The 21,138-nt window shown below is 40.3% G+C and overlaps 1 protein-coding gene across 3 annotated transcripts in view; it reads right to left on the bottom strand.

The window, feature by feature from the left end:
• elfn1a (extracellular leucine-rich repeat and fibronectin type III domain containing 1a) overlaps positions 1–21,138 on the bottom strand; it is a 60,644-nt gene that overhangs the window by 15,823 nt on the left and 23,683 nt on the right. Inside the window, exon 1 of one of the 3 annotated variants that reach the window (XM_031861889.1) lies at positions 7,679–8,082. The exons of the other annotated variants lie outside the window; for them this stretch is intronic. The gene's annotated coding sequence lies outside the window, so the exon portion shown is untranslated. Of the gene's footprint in view, positions 1–7,678; positions 8,083–21,138 lie in introns of those variants that run through there. 3 annotated transcript variants of the gene reach the window in all.

The following is a 21,138-nucleotide window of genomic DNA, read 5'->3' as shown; positions in this document are numbered from 1 at the left end:
TGACTGGATTCTTTTCATGTTGACAACACTTAACACTATCATATGACATGCAGGTATTTAAGCCAACACACAATCCAATACACGGAGGCCACACTTAATGGGGCTTGTGATAAAAAGCAGCTTCTTCAGAGGATAACCTTCTTTTGGCATTGCAGTCTCTGATTTGAATCCAGCAGCATGAATGTTCCTTTTCTCTCTCATTTTTCTTCAAGAATGGGAACCACCTCATTAACCTTATCTAGCAAGCAAAAGCTAATGAAATCCTGTGTTTCAGTGTCCGGTCTTGCCAAAGTTAGTTTTACTAATTAATCAAACATCCGTTCCCCAAACTCCCCCACATACCCCCCCCCCCACTCCTATCATCTTAATGACTCACTGTAAAGTGAATGAGAATGTGCTGCACAAACCGCCTGCGGGAGGCTACATGGCCACGACTTAATGCATTTTTATTGGAAGTTAAAATAAGAGAGAAAGCGAAGCTAAGGAGAGATGGATGTTTTGTATTCACTACAATAAGTGAAATAGAAATGAAACATGATTTCCTCATCTTTTATCCATGTTTCGTTCCCGCTCTCAGGATTCTGTTTAACGAGTCTCTACAGCATGCAACGATGCAAAGCTGCAATTTCCCCACCTTGAACATATGAATATCTGCACAAGACAAGCTCCAGATTACTGCACAATCAGTATTCATATTACTCCTCTTGCTCCAATGAAACAATTCCGTGCTCTCATCCCTTGTGAGTCAGAGTGTATGACATGCCGTTATCAGATGAAAAGCACCGGCAAAATTCAATCTCCAACAATCGGTAATGGAAATCTGCGAAATAGCTAGATTTTCAGTAAATGAGAGGACAATAGATAATGCCATTCACTTAGCTGCTAAGGCTGCTACTTGCATCCCAGTGAAAGGGGTGATAGTTTAAGTGGCGCAAGGCAGCTGCCTTTCAGCAAAGGCCCGAGACAACACAGAAAGCAGCGGAACCAAGAGAAAAGGCGAGTTCGGGAGTCTTCAGCAGCATTCTTTTAATTAACTCATCATAATGACTCCATTTAGCTGTTCAATGACCCATTTTACGGCATTGAACAGGCATGGGAAGCTCTCTGTCCTTGGCAGGGACAGTCCTGCAGCTGCCCCTGTCTGCCATGCTTTAACCAAGAGGGAACATTTCTTTCCCCCCCCTCTGGGCTTTAAAGGGATAGTTTGCGTGTTTTTGAAGAACAATTGTAGGAGGTGCTAATCCATAGTCAGTGTTTTACCTCCAGTAGATGGCGGTCGGCACGCCCCTAGTTTGGAGAAACAGGCATGGGGGGCAAAGTAATATTCTGCTGTGGACGGAGACAGCAGAGAAACGTATTTTAGCCACCAACAAAATCAATTAGTGTATGGTATATTCAGAATATGAATATCAACGGAGAAATGATCTGAAAGTGAAAGTGTTTGGTGGCTTTAACTTTTCCAGCATAGATATATTTTATTTTCACTTCAGTTCCCCGTTGATAATGGCTGTCTGACGGTAAGATAAAGAGGTGAGAATATTGTAAATATAGCGTATACACTTAAAGTGATATTGATTGTTTTAGGTGGCTAAAATCCATTTTGCTGCTGCCCCCGGGCCACAGCAGCACATTATTCTGCTCCCGTACTGGTTCTCCTTTCTGTTCCTCCAAACGCCATCGACTATAAATCACCTGATAGAAGCTTCTAGGTATGAGGTAAAACATGTGTCACATATGTACAGTAAAATGTTAGTGATAAATAGGTAGGTGATGCTTCAGTAGCAACGGTGTTCAGGTCACAGCTAGAGGGAATTTATTATTAATTTAACTCATTCGAATAATGTTTCTACAATAAGGTATGTAACACCTTATTTTGTAACACCGTATGGAACCACAGTTTAATTACACATAATAATGATCTGTTTCCTATGTGATAATCTTTTACTGACACTAACTAATAATAGTAAGCAGTGACTATTTAATATATTTAATATAATGTATAGTGGAGCAGTATCGATTCTCTTTTGAACAGAAACAGTCTCGCTGCCCAGAGACTCTCCTCTGTTGTGTTGCTTCTCATAAGACATGATGTACGTGAGGACGGGTCAGCTTGCAGCCCTGGAGGAGCGGCTGCAGGAGGGGAAGGGTGGAGGTGGTGAGGAGAAACAGACCCCATATGGTCTTGAGGAGCTGGAGTTTCTGGCACATCTCCAGGATGCTGACCCAGAGCATTGAAAGGTTGAGCACTGGCACCGTTCTGACTGATTCTGCCCAGCTGCTGACGTGCAGAGGAGCACACATGGATATGAGGACAAAAATAGCTTGCTGGAATCCACAGCTTGACGCAACTGTTCAGAATTTAAATCACTGCCAATTTATCCCGTCCCACGTCAACTTTCTATGAGACGACTTCCATCACAGCGTAGCAATATTTAGTTATTGTGGATAAAGGATGTTTCAGTTAATTTCAGCTGATCTGTGCTATTGCTGTCCTAAGTGGATGGTTTAGCAAAAAAAAAAATCCAATTTGTTACGCGTGAGGAGAGGGATTTTAAATTTGCTATTCAAGGCTGGCCATGTGCAATCTATTTGAATAAATAAAGAAGTTAAAATATTCAGAAAAGAAGTGACCCCAAGTCAATGTATGTGTGCCCCCTCATCTTCCTGTGCAAAAAAGCAGACCGTCTCGTTGTGCCCCTTCATTAATTGAGGAGATTAATGTGCTTAATGAGTGGTTGGCAGAGTAAAGGCCTCACATTTAAAACGATAGGAGAGAGTGAGATTTTCTAAATTAAGTGTTAAGAAATCCGCCAGGAGGTTACAGTATCTCACCCCTAAGCTTTACCGTGTACACCAAATCTGCACCCCCTCAATTTGCCTTTTGATACATTTGACAATATTAAGCTCATTAAAAGCAGTCGGCGTAATGCATGTAACTTATTATGGCTATAATTGTCAGGAAGATTATCTCAACATTTATACACACTGCTGTCATTTTGGCCATTATCATCAGCACTAACCAATTCATCTTGATGGTAAATACTTTGTCTCGTTTGCTTTTGATGAGTCCGCAGAAGTCACAGTAAAGAAAAAAACAGGGCTTTTCCTAAACCTAACAGTGTAACTTTGAAGCGTTGTTTTGTTTTGTTCTGTCTCCATTTTTAAATACGTTCCCCATGAAACGTAACTGAGAGTGCAGTTTAATTGTATGGAAATCATTCTTTTTGGAGACGGTGTTGCCTTTGCAGGGCTGCAACAATTATTTTCATTATTGGTGGCACAATTAGACCAAACGATTAGTTGATTAATTGACCAAATAATCAATTAACATCAGAAAACCAGTGAGAAGTGCCCATTGCAATTTCCTAATAGCATCTTCAGATGTCTTGTTTTGTCTGACCAACGGTCCACGACCCAAAGATCTTTGATTTACTATAATGTAAGAAAAAGGAGCACATTCCCACGTTTGAGAAGCTGGCACCATAAAATATTTGACATTTTGGCTTTGAAAACTGTAAAACATGTGCACATTTGAATTATCTCCTGGAAAGGGAAGCAGCCACACACTCGTACATTTCTTCAGAGGGAGGTGGAGGAAAGTTAAATTCAACATTTTGAGTCCAGCTTTGAGGAAACTATTTTGAAAATGAAAGAGGTTTAAATGTACCGGATGCAACTGTGAAGCTGATGCAAAGTGTTTACAAAAAGATATGACTCCAGCGCTCCCTCTCCCTCTGCTAGGAGTCAGTGTTGTACTCCTCTGTGATTCCAGTGAGCATCAGGTGTCACCAACAACCACCAGCAATTTAGAGAAAGTTTCCATAAAAATGTGTTGACCTCGGCACCATGGGCTATGTCACGCTGTGCACAGCTATCTGAGGTGTCCAGCTTCAAAATGTATCTCAATTCAAATCAACTCTATTTGTTAAATGTGAGGGAAAAAAGAAAGCATAGCATCAATCACACTGGCTGTGGCAACTTGCTTAAAAATAAAGAATGTTTCCTGCATTGATTTCTTATCTCTGTCTTTCATGATTAGAAAATCAAGTTGCGTAAGCCGACAGAACGCCGACAGGTTTATATTGTATTATAATATCATGTTTTAACTTCTGCTGGCCAAGCAACAAAAATTAAATCTCAGTGTTAAAGTGATAAGAAGTGTTGCTTTTCAACAACTGCACACATGGTTGGCTCCTTGCCTGGTAAACTTCAGTCAGAGTTACTTGTATTAGATGATTTTGACATGATGACAAGGTTTAGGTGGTGAATACACCTCCTGTTATGCACTCCACTGATCCTGAGCTGCCAATCAAGGAGCACCTCGCTTTGCAGCACTTAAACGTGTGGCAGCCGGGGCTGAGGAGGCTGTTCAAAAGCGACAACCAATCTTTGTAGCATGCTGCTCAGTCTGTTGTTTGTGACTGCGCAGCATGCTACAAAGATTGGTTGTGCTTTTGAACTGGCTTAAAGTGTCTCTGATCTTTGGAAGGTCCACTATCAGAATCATAATTACACCAACCATATTGAACAAAATGCAGCTTCTCTGTAACACAGTGAAAGGAATCACGAACTGGGCTTGTATTATATAAACCCAGATGGATCCAACTGATCATGACATAACCAAACTGGTGGTGAGGGTATTCAATTTACATATTATTTGCTAATACTCAAGATGTGAAGTTCCTGGTTTTACATCTTAGTGACTCTGACAGTCTCAGTAAAGCCTGAAGGTGTAGAAAAGAAGAAGCAACACAGCTAGTTTTCCCTTTGGAGAATAAGAGAGTATGCGCCGCCTGTTGAACCCACAAACAGCGAGCCTTGAGCAAAGCAACACAGACACACACACACACACACACACACACACACTCACACACACACACACACACACACACACACACATACAAACACACACAAGAATGCTTCCATTTAAACACTTGGCCATGTGCATGCGTTTGCACACAGTAAACTTTGAAATTGCCTTCCTAAAAATAGACGTGCAGTAATACTTACTGTAGCCTCAACCATAGCAAATGCTATCTACAGTAAAAAACACATTTGGAGACAGAATGGGTTTCCTGATAGCTTCATGAAAGCAAGATACTAGTGTGCTATTCCTTCACTCATTCAATATTTAACTAGCGTGGCATGCTTTCTAGAGCACACATAATGATGTTGTAATGGCTCGACAGGAAAATAGAACATGGCTGGTCGTAGACTTAACTGCGAAAGTACAAAATGACCGTGCTGCTCGGAGCGTGTGTGGAAGCTTTCCGGTCCACAGAAGAAGAAAAAAGGAAATTTATGAGACGTTATCCTTCTGCTGAGATTAGCTTTGCTATAAATTTTAAAACGGCATACATCTCAATTGTTCTGCCTTATCTAAAATGCAATGAAATAGATGAAATATTCAGTTCAATGGCACGTTGCAGTGGTTCAACAATTTTACAAAATCTTACAAGATGTATGAGATTGTGATATATTTTATTTGTGATTTAAATTGTTAATGATTTTGCCAATAAGCCACCTACTAGTCATATACTATAAGCAATGAATACTTGATTTTCTGTTTAATATTTCCACTTTTATTTGATGTCTTTGAGAAGTTTTCAGTCTTTTTGTAAATTACAGATGATGGAGGGACTGTATGACAGTCATTGGGGTGGCAAGGGGTGATGAATCTCAAAATTATATTTTATTAAAAAGTAAGGCTGTCCCCATTGTTACCTATATTTTCTTTGGGCCCCCTCTTCACTTAGAGAACTGCAATACTTAATATATCAAGATAATGTATTTACTGGAAAATGTAACAGAATGGTAACAAATGGGCGACAGCTCTGTGCCTGAAGGACTTGTTCACAAGAATAGCAATGCACCAAGTGCAACCAACAATCTTTCCTGTGATCTCCACAACCCCTTTCCATACCTGTCACCGCTCTTTCTCTGATTATTTAGGAACTATGTATGATCATTGTCTGTATGTATGCCACCTCTACTCCTCTCTGTACAGAGAGAGCGAGCCTGTAAGGCCCCAACATCTGGGCGTACAGCCAATCATACACTAGGGAGGTAGCGCAAGAGTTTATACTGGCTACTAAATTGAGTTTACGCACACACACATCTGGGCGTCCGGCCACCACCAAATACACGGAGCATGAACTTTTTATTTTTTCTCTCTTTTTTCTCCTCCTGCAGACAGAATAGGATCTGGACATAATATAGCGTGGGATATATGCAGATGGATTGAAACTAACTCTCTCTATATTTTTTTTTTTTCTTTTTTCACTTTGAACACATTAATCAAGCCACCCAAAATACATTTACTACATTTTTGGCTCCCTGTGATACATAAGAAAAGTTAATGAACAAAAACAGCAGTTCACCTCTACCATCAATTACTACTTTTTAACAAAGAGGGAAAAATAAAATGAAAAATACTCTAGGTTTTACAATTATACAACCACTGCGACACTAGTGTTACTAACTTTATACACTGTAATTGACAAGTTGAACTATAAGGTTTGGAAGCTTTGAGCTTGTGTACTGCTGTAGAGTCTCTTTGTAACCAGAGCAACTCAATAAAATCACGATGAAACTTCTACCTTCACAACTTATTAGCGGCTTGGTTAAACTGTCGCAAAAGCGTTATCACTGGGTAAACAAGCAAAAACATGCCAATAGCTCGTACTCATGCAAAGCCACCCGGGTGTATGGGTCATCAATAGTCAGCGGTCTCAGTCTGTCAGTCAGTTTTTGTTCAGGTCTTTGTTTTTATCTTCTTTTTCTAATGTCAGACTTTGACTATGTGTACGCTTTATTTTTAATTGCTTGTACTCTTTTGTTAGAGAGATTCTTATTTTTGGGCTGCTTGTCACAGTTACAAATGTCCTCTTTATTTCACACGACCACTTTTCCACCTGAGGCTCATCAATCTTTACTCAGGGTTTTTTATAGGGAGTTTTGTTTCTTCCCTTTGTCACATAAGGATCTCTCCTTTATACTATTACTTTATCAGTAATGTCAATAAGTTACAGTCGTGTGCACACCTTTTCAAACTGTACTAGTCATTTTATTGTCTAGTTAGATATTATTTCTTCTGCTCATTAGGTTTCTGCACAAAACCTCTGAGTCTCTTGTCAGCGTAGCTTCCTGCCTAAACAGAAACCACTCTTAACAGATTCCCTATATTCTAGTTATTTATATGTAAATCTAAGCCAGTCCTTTTGTACTTCTCTCGAGCTCAGAGAAGGCCTTCGTAGAGTTTTTTTTTTAGGACCTACGTATCCAACTCCCAATGGAGTTCTTTACAATTATTTGCAGAAATTGCTTTATCATAAGCACACAAGTCGCTTTGTCATCAGCGTACTAAAAGTCTCTTGAGCTTGAGAGATTCACGGAGCGCTCCGAGTTTTCGCTTACGGCCACAACCAGGCGTCCGGCCACCACAGTGCCGCGCACGCCTCTTCTACAGAGAGCTCTCTTTTTTCAGCTGGAGGTCAAATTGAATCATTTCAACATTTCAACTTTTAGTTTTTTACAGCAAACACCGATCTGCCTCTCTCCTCCTCTGCCAAAGAACGTGGATTCCGTTGAGGGGACCCCAGACACTCCCACCTTATCACACAAGCGAGAATCACACCATACTGAAATAAATCTATGGTGAGATATGAACATCTCCTACCAGATATGTGGCCTCTAGCGTGATTGTCGGTTGGCTGAAGAAGTGGAAGATGCCTCGGCCTGGACTCGAACACACGTTGGGGCGCCAATTATGTTGTGGCAAAATGACGAGAAGAGAAGACGAACTGAAGTTGCAACCAGCGGGAAGACTCACGCCCAACATACAACGAGTTTAGCAAATCCGAACAAATCCAAAGTATTACTTTTCACAGATCACTTTTATAGTCAAACTTCACCCCCCTTTAAGTCAGTTTCCACCAATCAAACCAGTCCGTTGAACCAAAAACAAAGCACATCTGGTCTCTTCATGATGTCAAGTTCTCATGAATTCGTTTGGCAGAACACACGACTCATGTACGGGAAATGTTTTGTCTGGCGCGCCCTGATCACTTCCTAAGAATGTTTTTATGAGCCAGAATGTGTTTTGCATAACACGTATATAAATATAAACTGTTTACTTGTGAAGCCACATGTATTCAGTTCAATCCTAAGTTATATGATGAGTTTCTTCAACAGGACACAAATAAAAGACCCTTTCCTGCTCTTGCTAAAAAACATGAGAGTACCCGCCCCCTCCTCTGTAATTGGAAGGAAAACATGCGTCTGACTGTATATTTCACAACATTTAACGTTAACCAGTGTCAAGTCCCCAGCCTTTCAGATTCCGAGGGTGAGAAGTAAACATGCTTTTGCAGATCGAGACCCTGAACCTGGGAGCAACTCACTGAGAAAGTATAATGGAAACCACTTTATTCCTTCAAGTCGGCTTGAATTAACTTGACAACAAAGATTTTGAGATTTCTTGATGATGTGTTTATCTTCATGTTGAAAATACATAGTAGAGTTATTCATGTTAGTATTTGATTATATAATATTCTATTTAAGATATGGAACTCTTTAGTGTTGTTTTTTTAAATATAAAAGCTGTGCACTTAACCTTTGCCACATTGAAGGAAGCCCTGCTGTCGACACTTGGTTTCAGTGGTGCATTCACAATCTCTTGTTGGAGCCGTTTCTGTGCTCCGTGAACAGACTGGACCCCGGGCTACAGAGGCAGGATAGCTATTAAGTAGCACAAACTCTGGGGCTGTTTTGTTTTGCCCGGGGAATCATTCATTTAATGTCGGATCTTTGCCTCGTACAGTAGTTTCTTCTTTGCTTCCAGGCGAGCTCTGAATAGTAATGAATAGTAACACAATGGCACTGCGTGACCGAGAGTGGACGTGCACACTTGCATGTGGAACAGACAATGATGTACTCCCATGTCTGCCTTTGCTGTCCAGGATTGTCCATCAGGAACATCTTGTGAAGCACCATAATGACTTTTATTCTCAGTCAAAGTCAGATCTCTTGAGTGACACGGTTGGTAATTTGTTATTATCTAGAATAAGTGGGCTGGAATGATAAGGATGACGAGTATAACAGGGGCTCTGCGTGGTTTTACTCCACTGCCTATATTGCTTTCAGCAGATTTTCTTCGGGGCAGCTAAAGAGGGCATTGTGTGCAGGTATTCTGGGATTGATTGAAACTGTTGAGAACATGTGCACGTTGAAAACAGACTAATGCACAGAGATTCCTTTCAGGAAAAGAAAGGCTTCATGCTACATTGTGCACTTTCAGTATGGAGATGCATGAAGTCATGTTCCTTTTCAGCAGCAATGATGTTCAGTACCTCTGAATGTTTAAAATTGGAACATCCTGTGCCAGCACGGCTATCTATGGACGCTTTGTGTACAAAGTCATTGTTTTTCTGCGTGTGTAGAATGCGCCGAGGTTGCTTCTTCGCGTGAAGCCCTTTCTCTGATACTTTCACAGGCGAACGTTGGGAACACAAATGGTGCAGTGAAGCACTGACGTTGCAGTGGCACTCCTGTCCAGCGGCTTTCTCTTAATTCTAAATAAAGATCATATCAAGTAGCAGCCGCAGAATATCTCCAGCAACGCTGCCACGATTAAATTAAGACCTACAGCAGAGCAAAATCTCACCAACAGCTCCAGCATTCATTTAAAATGAGTCCTGTCATCAGTGCCATTGAAAGACCGGAATTCAAACTGTGATTGTGAGGCTTGGAAAGCACGTCCATGAAGCATCCCACGGTTCACTCTGGGCATTTTATAGCCTCATCGTTGGAAAATCAACATTTTACCCTGAATGAAAATGGACTCAAATACCACTTTTTCTTCAAAGTGGGTTATTTCTGCGTTTTAGTAGTACGCACTCTTTACTCTTAAGCAAATAATATGAGCCGGCTATAATATGCAGTGCGGCCATTTATTATTAAATGTAATACTTACTGAGTCACAGTCAGGTTATATGTGGATAGTGTTAAAGGCAGGCGTTACTGTGTAAAGGACAAATGGTATAAACCAGCCATAAGGAGGAGCTTAATTAAATTGATGAGATCAGAGGAGACTTAGAGGTCTGTGAGATGTAAAAGCCTGGACTTGCTCCACCCTTGGTGACCACCCTTAAGGCATTAGAAGTGTTTGCAGAGGTTGCCAGGATGACAGAGCGCTGTATAATCCTCGTGTTTAAGTTTATTATTATCCCTAAACCAGTCCAGATTGAATTTGTTACTGTGTAGAGCTAAGTGCCTATATTATGTCAGAAAACCCAAGCATGAGATGGGGAACACACCCTACATTTAGCGGTAGCTGATGCATAACTGGGATCTGAAATGAGAAATGGCACAACTTATCTTGCCCTATTCAACTCGGGGAGCTCTGTGTGCACAGGAGAGAGGGAGCGTCAGGTCCACAGAGCTGCAATGTACATATGATAACACGGGAACCTGCAGTGTGCAGAGTGCCCTCACACTGAGAGCGTGTTAGAGCAGTTTACGGAGGTCACGTCGCAGCCAACTGGATGTGCAGGAGAGAGATACTGCAGACTGTCGTCTATGTTCATTATTTAGAGAAAGTGGTCAGCTCCAATCTCCTGCTCACTCGCTCTTGTTCATTCATACATTCAACACTGGTAAATGTTAAGAATAAATTTGGCTCTGCGGACACGATTGCTCCGACTGTTCATTCTTCCGCTCATGAATATGGAATCATTTAGACCTCATCGTCTCTTCTTACAGTAGCGTGAGGAGCGAAGCCTCGGAAAATCTCTCCTGACCACGGCGAGCTTCACTTTTCAGGTGAGAGCACTTAAATCTCCCTGCTTCCCTCTGCAGTAGGCCAACTCAATAAATCACAGTAGAACGCCCCACCTTGACTCTGCAGCCGCTAAGACAGCAATGCCAGTGGCTGAGAGGGTGCATTGTCATGACTCAGCAAACTCTTGGCCGAGTGAGGCCTGCTTTGGCTTTCTATTTCAAACACATACGTAAAGTACATCAAAGTTAAATTCCGTGTAGAAAATGACCACAGATGGACACGTTGGCCACCGACTCCTGCAATATGAGTGACGATTGATGTAATCGGCTCCTTTGACTGAATTGAATAATTAAAAAGGGAAAATGAACAGACATCATCTATAATACAAAGAGTAGAAAGTAACTCGAGATACGAGCATGTACAGGTATTGTTGTCTGTGAGAGATCTGGTCAAATAAAAACCTGGTGTAACATTTCATGGTTCATTTTACAGTGTACAGTAGAGACGAAAAATCTTAATACGAGTGTCGCAGAAGCATTTTATGTTGCGCTGTTCCGTGCTTATATATAAACAACCACACAGCACATGAAACAAACAAGTTCTATAAGCCATAAATGAGAACATGTGCACTGCAGCTCTTTCCCCCAGTTTCCTCAATCAGCACTTATAGAATGGATAGGGTAACAAGTGGAGTGTCTGCACTGAAGGCATTATTCAGTGTCTTCATATTGATGGGTCTTGCCAGAGTTGATTCATTAGAGGGTTTGAGTGGAGCTGCTAATGTACTTTGGATCTGATGAAGCAGTCGGTCCAAGTGTTTGCATCATGCATTCTGCTGTGCAATGGAGAATGTTTATAAATGCCAGGAAATGACCTTATATCCTCAGCACATAAGAACATAAATATATGCTATATTTTTACTGAACACAGTATGTGAGGAAAGTGCTTAGTGTACAGTTATAAAACAAAAACAGTTCTTGCCTAAATTACCTACATTATCTGAGTCATCCAAGGGTTGAAGTTGCTATTAAATTCTGAGCAGCAGCCAACTCACTTTATTCAAGCAGAATTTATTCGACTACTAAAACTTTTTTGTAAGTGCTTATTAAAGCACATTAAGCTCATACACTTAGTCCTTACTTTGTATTGTTGTACCCATAAACGTTCTGGTTTTTATAAAAAGAGATGGTCATTAAGTGCTTGTTATTAATTTAGCTGCAATTATTTTTCCACTCTAACTTCGTGACTGTGAGCTAAGACCAACAACATAATATTAGGTCTTACCGGAATCAGAATCGGAAACGGTTTATTGCTAAGTACGTTTGGCTTGGTGATAACAATAAACACAGTGCAATAGTATAACATATCATTTGTGAAAATCTACAATAGAATAAACAAACAAAACAAATTAAGAGTATGCTAAGATAAGTTTGTTATTAAAGTGTCACGTGTATATTTAAAGTGAAGAGTTGACCAGGAATGTGTAAATGCAATGTGTAATTACAATAACAGTCTTATCTGAAATACAAGTAACTGATAGTAGTGTATTTGTATGTGTTACATAGACCAAAATATGCTACGCTGATGACACTTTAGTTTTTGACGTGAAGAATTCACGCACTATTTAAATTAAGGCTCATTCAGCAAACTTTATGTCAGTGAAACTTGTGCTGACTGCTGATCGAACTAAACTTTTAATTGTGGAAAATAGGTCACTAAATCTTCCATCTATTACTATTTTTAGGATAATTTAATCAAGTTTGTTCCACAGTGAGTTAAATGATGACGGTCCATCTCTTGAATTGGATATTTAGCAGCACATCAAAAAAGCTGCAGTTGGGACAAGGCTTCATTTTCTGTCTTTTTTAAAATCAAAATGAGACACTTTCTTGAACAGTAGAGATGTTTACTCATCTGCTCAGTGTCTTCGTGCTTTTGACATTTAAAAAAGAAAAGAAAATATAAAGTATTTTCATCTATTTTCTGGTTTGCTTTACTGTGTTGTATTGTTATTCTTAGCAATATTTAGGTTAAATTATTTAATCATGTCAAAATCAGAATCATGGTGAAGCTCTAGATTTTCAGTAACACATAAGCACAAAATAAGTAGTGCTTTAAAAAAAAAGGTTTTTGTAATTCTAGTTAATGGGTGGAATAGCTGCTAATGTGTCAACTTCATTAGCATGCAACGACATTACTATGACATAAATAAAAGATGGCATGCTGTTCACTGTGATGGATTACCAACCTCAAGTAACACAAACAAAGACAAATTCACCTGGGGACTCTCAGAAAGATGATTAAAATGACTGCGTTTAAAGAGGCAGGCAGACGACATGCACTCCCTCCCTGGGGTGTAAAGTCGTCCATTGAATAAAGATTTTAATTAACTAAAACTACCACAAGTTACTTTTTTATTTCTTGATCTCAGAATGTTTTATATTCAGTTTCTTCAGCTTCATTCATCAAGTCGCTAAAACATCAGCTGCCATAAAATACCACAATTTGATGACATTAAACAAATCTGAGCATTGAATCAAGCACAAATGTATCTCTTTTTAAATATAAAAGTAAAGTGTGAATCATCAAACACCTGATTCACTTTTAAAAGACATGGACACGCAGTTAATTTCATCTCTAACCTTTGATTTCTCGTCAGGATGTAGGTGGTTACAAACTTTGACATTGAAGGTGTCGGAGAAATGAAAACTTGCAACATCTGTAATTCTCCACCAGCTCCTCACTTACTCGGGTTATCTGAGGGCTCCGCGTACATTGAGGCTAATGTCTCATCACTAATGCTGAGGCACAGAAGCAGACCCAGTTTCCCCCTGCGTGCCTCCTTCTCTCGTCTCTTCCTCATTTTGTTTTCCCTCAAGAGGGTTTACTATCTAATAAGACTTGAGTGGTGGTGAGAGGGGAACAGAAGTGTAATCGTTTGTGGCATACCTTGACCACGGACGACCAAACTATGTTAGAATTGATCTTAGTTGGTAGTTCCAACAGTAAACATTTAAAGTAACATCTCAGGTTGCTGTGCAGTGAGTGTAGCGGACTGAAGAAACCTGCATCCGTCAAACTAATTACATATGCTGCTTTTCTTGGTTTATCAACACTGTGACATCCACAAATTAGCTTTTTGTTCACCAGCTGTTGGATTTACTCTTCTTAATATCAAACCTAAGTTTATTGTATTGTATTGTATCTTCATTTTGATCTCAACTACACACATGTAAAGTTTCATGACCGCATCTTGAACGAGTGCGACGCTATTGCGGTGACAAAATGTGCCAGCAGACATATTAACACCTGGCAAAGTACTCCAAACCGCCTCTGTGGTAGTTTCTGCTGCAGTGGATGTCTCCAGGACCACATTTTGCCATGGTAAGACACACACACACACACACACACAAACTCACAAGGTGAAAACAATACCAGCGTCACTGTCTCAGCTGGTAATAACAATAACACATGTCACGCAGCATCATTGTGCTGCTTGCACTCTAGGTGGCTTCAATGCAGTGGGCTCTGACAAAATCCACTAGCTGCATCAAGTGATGAGATGACTGCTGCAGATAGCGGGCTCATAGCTTCTGTTATGCTACAAGATGTAAATAAATTAGTGGTCTCAGTGCTTTTTTTAGTTAAGCATAACTTCTGTCGTCTTTTTTCATCACATGAAGAATCCGTGCTCAGCAGTTAATCATTGGCTGTGTCACTTCCTTTGTCACTTCATGATCGACAGATCTCTGTAATCCTGCGTTTATCCACCTGGCTTTGTGCTGGATGTTTGGTACCTTTTTCAACATCTGTTTGTGCTGGCTGGGTTCCTTGAAATCTCCTCTGGGCTGGTCATCTATGAGACATTTCCTGCCCAATGCATGCATGTTTCTGCCCCTGTTGACTATAACCAGAGGTCGGCCCAATGCAACTCCCTTTTCTTAACCTGAACATGTAACTTTCTCTTGGTTTTGAATTAGAATTCAATGTGCTCGTCACATTCAATCATTTTAGTTGCCTCTGTTTATAAGGATATCTACGGTCACTAACAGTGCTTGTTTACGCCACGAACAGGTTCTGATTGATAATATAGGTGTCTGACAACATTATTGAAAGAGTCTCAGTCAAGTCTCCTTCTGAAATTTCGTGAAGTGATGTGTTGTCGAAAGACAACGGTGGGAACGTGAGTGTCGGCCGGGCAGAGTTTTTTAGTGTTGGAGTACAGAGAGCGTATTTTAGTTATTCGTGGCTGATAATTTGGATGATTTTGACGATGTGGGAGAGAGAGAGAGAGAGAGATGGCTGCAAGGCCATGAAGCAGGAGACTGGTGGTGTTCCCGATGCCCACAGAGGAACGATGTAAAGAGTGGGACCTGTTGAGTCCTAAAATTCAGATTACACAACGAGACTTAGCCAATAGCAAACAAACCAGACCAAGTGAAAGGTAAGGAAAAAATGCTTTATTTCTCTGTAGGGTCCTCTCCATATTGTTGTTTGACACTTAAGAAAACAATCTGAACCTGAGCCATCTGCCAGTGGCCAAAACAAGCACTTTTAATGAACGTTGCACTACACAGACGCTGCACAATTACCTTTGCAGCTTGTTTTAATGGCTGCCGTCGGCAGCGTTGTCACCATTAGTCACTTAGACACAAAAACATGGAAAAATAGGGTCCAGGCTGAAAATATCAAAGTTACCCTTTAATGCCTCGTAAAGAAACTCTGGCACAGCAAAACAAGCTTGACAAAATAATAATGTCATACGCAGTGAGTGATTGACCGAGCTAAATACAAGAGAGAGCCAACAGAAACGTTCAGTGATGAGGTCGTATATCACAACACTAAATACTGCAGTAACAGTACTACTCTCTCATTTGCAATTTGGCCTAAGATCAATACTAGGGAGGTTGGTGGCCTGCTCATTGCTTTAATGTGGAAATAGAAAAATGAAGTGGTTGGGGAGCCTTTTATCACAAGACTTCAACCTGGAAAGTAAGTTCTGAAAACCAAAAGTCTAATATGGAATAAAATTGCCAATTAGTAATTCAGTTATGGGCTTATCAAACAGAAACAAGTTTGAGATGTATTACTTAATGCCCCTATAAAGCCCCTTAAAATTAATTTCCTCAATCATGGTCTTTCTAAGAGTGATGTGGATCTACACAAACATCTTTGTGGATTAACACAAAAACATTTCTGCCAAGCTGTTTTGGTCATTTCACATGAGACATACGTAATATATACCCATGCATGCTGCTCAGAGTAATCTCAGTGTCCAGCTTGTCTGCCGAAAGCACGGAGCTGAACAGTATCTAAATAATATCTAAATACGAATACAATCATTTATTTCCCAATCATTTCAATTGTGTAGTTTTTTATACAAATAACAATATTTACAATTTTTTACGTTATTTAGCAGCACATCCTCACACCAATGCGTCAAATATCGCAGCTTGGTCAGTGGCACTAAGCTGACGCGTCAACGTGTCAGTGACAAGGTTTAAATATCGGTCGTTACCTGCACAGCGTCTTTTCAGAATAAACTTCCGTCTTCACAGAAAGTTGAGATTCAGGCAACAAACCCACTAAGTTAGGTTTAGGAAGCGACACTGACTCATGTGCCTGACGTGACAAAATCAACTCCATGTCAACTCCCATTTTAATTTAGCGTGCGACATGGACAAACTGATTTCGGGACGGTTTAAATTATTTTTGGGGGTGGTTTGGGGACGCTGGTGAATAAAGTTAGTCTGTCAATTATACAGATAATCAGAATCGGCAGCTCAGGCTCAGAAAAATTGCAATCCATGCATTTCTAGTGATGTAATAACTGTTTTATGTCTTTGGGCAAAGTAGAGTAGAACAAAACCATGGAGAAATATACAGTATGTGCTCATGGGAGCGATTGAAAGATGGGAAAGAAGAATCATGTCTGTGGACCTAACGTTGCCCATGGCTGCTCTAAAGCTACACTTGATGACTGCCTCTCAGCGCTGCAGCTGCCTCTTCTCTACCAGGATTAACGGTTTTTGGAAGCACCACTAACAGTCCCTACAATGTAAACCTCTCAGAGCTCTCCTGAATAGCGCCGACGCTCGATATTACTCCACGGCCGCATTAGTGAAGTATGATAATAAATGAAACGTTCTCCTGAACACCCCATTAGTAAACCTTATCTTTTCGCAGCCTCCTACAGCCACCAGCTATCACACAAAAGCCCACATGCTTCTGTCCGAGGCACAAAACCTTCCTTATTATTTCTCTCTGTCTCTTTCCTCATTTGTCTCTCATCCCCCCATCCTTTTCACTTTTGCTCTCATTTATTCATTGACTTTTTTTCTCCAATGCCACAGCTTAAGTGTAAGCAGTACCTGACTCCAAAAACCCAATAAATCTAATCTTGACCCATTTGAGTTATGATACGTACAGAAGCCTTTAATAACTGCATAGTGTAGTTATAAAAAGTGATACTGGTGATTACAGCAAACCAAGTCAGCAGTGTTATTGTATTCTTGGATTCCTTTGTTGAAGCTTTTTGTTGTGTTGTTTTGGATTTTCTGGATTGTTACTCATATTTGTTGGCACTGGTATCTCTGCTATTGTGTCACTGCCACTTAAAGTCAGGATCGGGGAAGGATAACATTGGGAGGTAATTGGTGGCATCTATACTTTCTATAGCTTTCTTTTAAGACTGCACTTAACTGATCCTTCCACTTCAGGAAGGAAAGAGTAAACCGAAAATGTTTACTTGAGAGCTGAGAGGGCACATTTTTTAGACTGTCATTATCCGAATCACAAACATTCCCTCCCTCGGTTTCTAACAATAACTTCCCGACACTGAATATATTTACACTCTTTCGTACAGTTTTTTTCACACCGTTATATCACATGCAACTCAGTATAATTCTCATGATGCAGTATTAGATTATCAGTATACACCGTTCAAAGAATGTGTGCCCAATTACCACTACAACAAAATGCTCAATGAAGAGCTGAAGACCGAGAAGGATACATTGTGAATGGATCCGGCTTCATCAACTGTTTGAACTCTGAGCACCTGGACAGACCTGACCGAGCCGCTCTGCTCAAGTCCCAGACCTGCTTGGTTTGGATTTACGTCCTGTTTTAAAATAGACGAGTGTTTTACCGGTCAAAGTTTAACAGTCATGTGGCATTTTTAGACTACTCTGGCTGTAAATGTTTGGACCCTTGAATCCTCCACTACGGTGTAGTGACAAAGAAGATTAGCTTCAGTCGACAAGAATATCATGCTCTTTGCCTTTTTTAAACAAGTGCACTTAAAAGTGGAATTTAAAAAGGTATTTGTCTTTGCTCCTGGGAAATCCAAATGTTTTCCTTTGCCTGTGCTGCATTATTTATGAAACCTGGAAGTCAAGGCAAGTCACCTAAGTGTGATTTGTTGCACATTTCTCATTCCTCCTTGCTATATGTCATTCTACCTGGCTGCACACCAGCCACCTAAAAGCTTGTGTGCTTACATCATCGTTCTACATGGAGGAGATGTTTGCCCAAATGTTCAGAACCATCTGATCCAGGGGACCTCGATAGGAGTGAAAAACACTGGTTATTTTACTACAGACTGGAGCCTCAACCACACAGTCATTAACCAGGGCATGTGACTTCTATATAGAGGGTATGAAACACCTGTGATACTTCCTGGCCGACCGATATAGATTTAGTGTTATTTAGTGCAAAGCGAAACGTTCTTCAGGTGGTATCGAAGCTGTTAGTCCTTCAGTCTTCTGACGCCGACTAATGCAGGATCACTGAAGCGATAAAAACACGATGTAAGGAACTTTCTATCCTCACTGGGGGCTTGTAAAGAAACCACTGTGTTTTTTTACAGTATGATACTGTATAACCTCAATTTTAGCAATGTTACATGAGAGGCTAATCTGTAAAACAGTAGTCTTTTAAACATTAACAGACATTAATACCAGTACAAAACTCTCTGGAGTAAAATATTGCATTGTTTCCCAAGAAAGGGTTATGCCTTATATTGTAAACACACATTCTGAGAGGGGAAAACGTATCTTTTGGTATCAACCAGAGACCGCAGTTCCTAGAAGCTAGAATTTTGTTTTCATGTAATTTTCATACTGCTTAACTCAGCACAAAGTATTTATTATGTATTATCTTTATTAGATACATAAGCTAATGGCATTAAAGCAACAGCACGCTTGTTAGCCATCCTGCTACAATAAGACGGGGTATATGTTAGTTCATCACAGTGATTGAAGGCAGAGGTAAAAGAGAAGCTCTAACGTAAGTTAAAGACAAATTCTCCTTTCAACAATGTTTGAACGTTATGTCTTGTGGAATTAATAAAGACACCATGGTGTTGGAAAGAGTTATGTTGGTGGAATCGTATTTATTTATCTGCCCAATATCTCCAGTGAAAGAAGATGTTGCTGCAGGTGCAATTAGTGACATTTAAAAACACTCATTTTCACTGGAATATTCGAAAACTAAAGCCATGGGTTGTAGGTATGTTGTAGAAACTAGGTTTGAAGCCCCTGCCCTGTGGATTCCTTTTGTAAAGGCTGCGTTTGTGTGTTTCCTGCGTGCTGTTCTGCACAGTGGGGCTCCGGATCGTCACGTGGAGAGAGGCGTCAGGCCACCTATCAACTTCCTAACAAAGGTGGGATGTGTTGGATTGTTCCTGTTGGACCAGTTTTCTATTGTCTATGAGCTTAATATAGGCCAGGCTTCTGGTTGCCCGCCCCCCCAGCCTTTCAGGGTAGACAGGGAGTGGCAGACCATCCCTGCTGACCTGTTTCACAAGGGTTAAAAAATGAGAGCTGCATTGGGCCAACTTCAGAGATAATCACGCTTGCTGTGTCAGTGTCAGGGCACAGGGCGCAGTAATTGCACTTTACCACACAAGGTCTGCTGTGAGAGAAGTGGTGTTGCCGCTCCCATAGGATTGAGTTGGATCATTCTGAATGGCTGAACATATGCAAACATCCCTGAGCAGAGGTTCAGGGATATGTGGTAAAGAGCCCTCTTAAAGGGCTCTGACCGTGATTGCAGAGCTACCGTGGCAACGTTTAATCAGTCAGTTCAATCTATAGAGTTGTACTTAATGGATTCTTTAGAGCAGGGAATCCACAAGTGCTGTCAAAACCAGCAGGATGCTCACTTCCAGAAATGGCTCGCATCCTTAATGGCCGCCCGTTTGGTGGCTTTCATTTCATGATGCCTCATTCGTGCAATCAGTAAATAAGCCTGAAATTTGCCAACTATCCTAATGATTAGCACTAAATGTCCCCTTGAACATTGAGTATTATTGGTGTTTGCTTTAGATCATGATTGTGAACGTTGAGGAGGAAATCCTGCAAGAAGACAAATTGCCAGCCCAATAGAAAGGACTTCAGATCTGAAGTTTCTTAATCACACAAACACCTTTACCAAGGTGGGTCGCATCAGGTGCAACCCATGATAGTCAATTGCAAAGTTGTTCAGTATTTGTTTCCTAGTATGAATTGTATGACTATACAGTTGAATTATATTTTACAGGTTCTTGCTAATGTGGTCACCATCTGTTTACTATTCAGGGTTAGACAAATAACAGTCATTTGCTTGCAGCCTAAATGTAATAAGTAGTGTTGTTATTGTGATAGAATACTGTATATTATGTGTGCATGTACATAATATGCAATATAATATATTATGTGTATTGTGATAAAGAACATTTTCTGAAAAATAACTTGGAAAACCCTCAAAGAATAAAATGTTTTAATGTCCCTACCAATTAGGTATTTTTTGATATTGATGTAGTGCTGCAACTATTTATTATTTTCGTTATCATTTAGCCTCCTGATTTTTGTTTGGATTTTTCAGTTAATCTTTTTGTCCATAAAGTGTTTGTTGGACAAAACAAGCATTTGGAAGATATCATCTTCCAAATGCTTGTTTTGTCCAACAAAGACTCCACGTTTTCCATCATATATGACAGAGTTGCCAATTAATTTTATGTCCATCGAATCGACTAATCCCTTCACTTCTGCATCGATGTAAAACATTCTCTAAATTAAATATTGCTAATAAAGTCATCTAGTTCTTCACCGATTTTTAACATTTGGCAATGGAAACGCAGAGACATTCAGGAATACACGTTGTTAGAAATAGAGACAAACTCTCTATTGCCTCACCATCATGTCATCCAAAGCTGTGTAACAAGGCTGTTAAAACTTGTTTGAAGATGCCTCCCTCATAGGCCAACCTAAAAAATAAACATGGTGCAGTGAGGGAATGTACTGAACGACAGCACAAATTGTCAGAGCACTTGTTTCTCTATGCTAGTTTTAAAAAAAACAACCAACCGAAGAACCCCC

Source organism: Anarrhichthys ocellatus, unplaced genomic scaffold, assembly GCF_004355925.1.
Source record: "Anarrhichthys ocellatus isolate YVR2014 unplaced genomic scaffold, GSC_Weel_1.0 scaffold26, whole genome shotgun sequence".
NCBI lineage: Eukaryota > Metazoa > Chordata > Actinopteri > Perciformes > Anarhichadidae > Anarrhichthys > Anarrhichthys ocellatus.
This window is presented reverse-complemented; position numbering and strand designations above follow the sequence as displayed.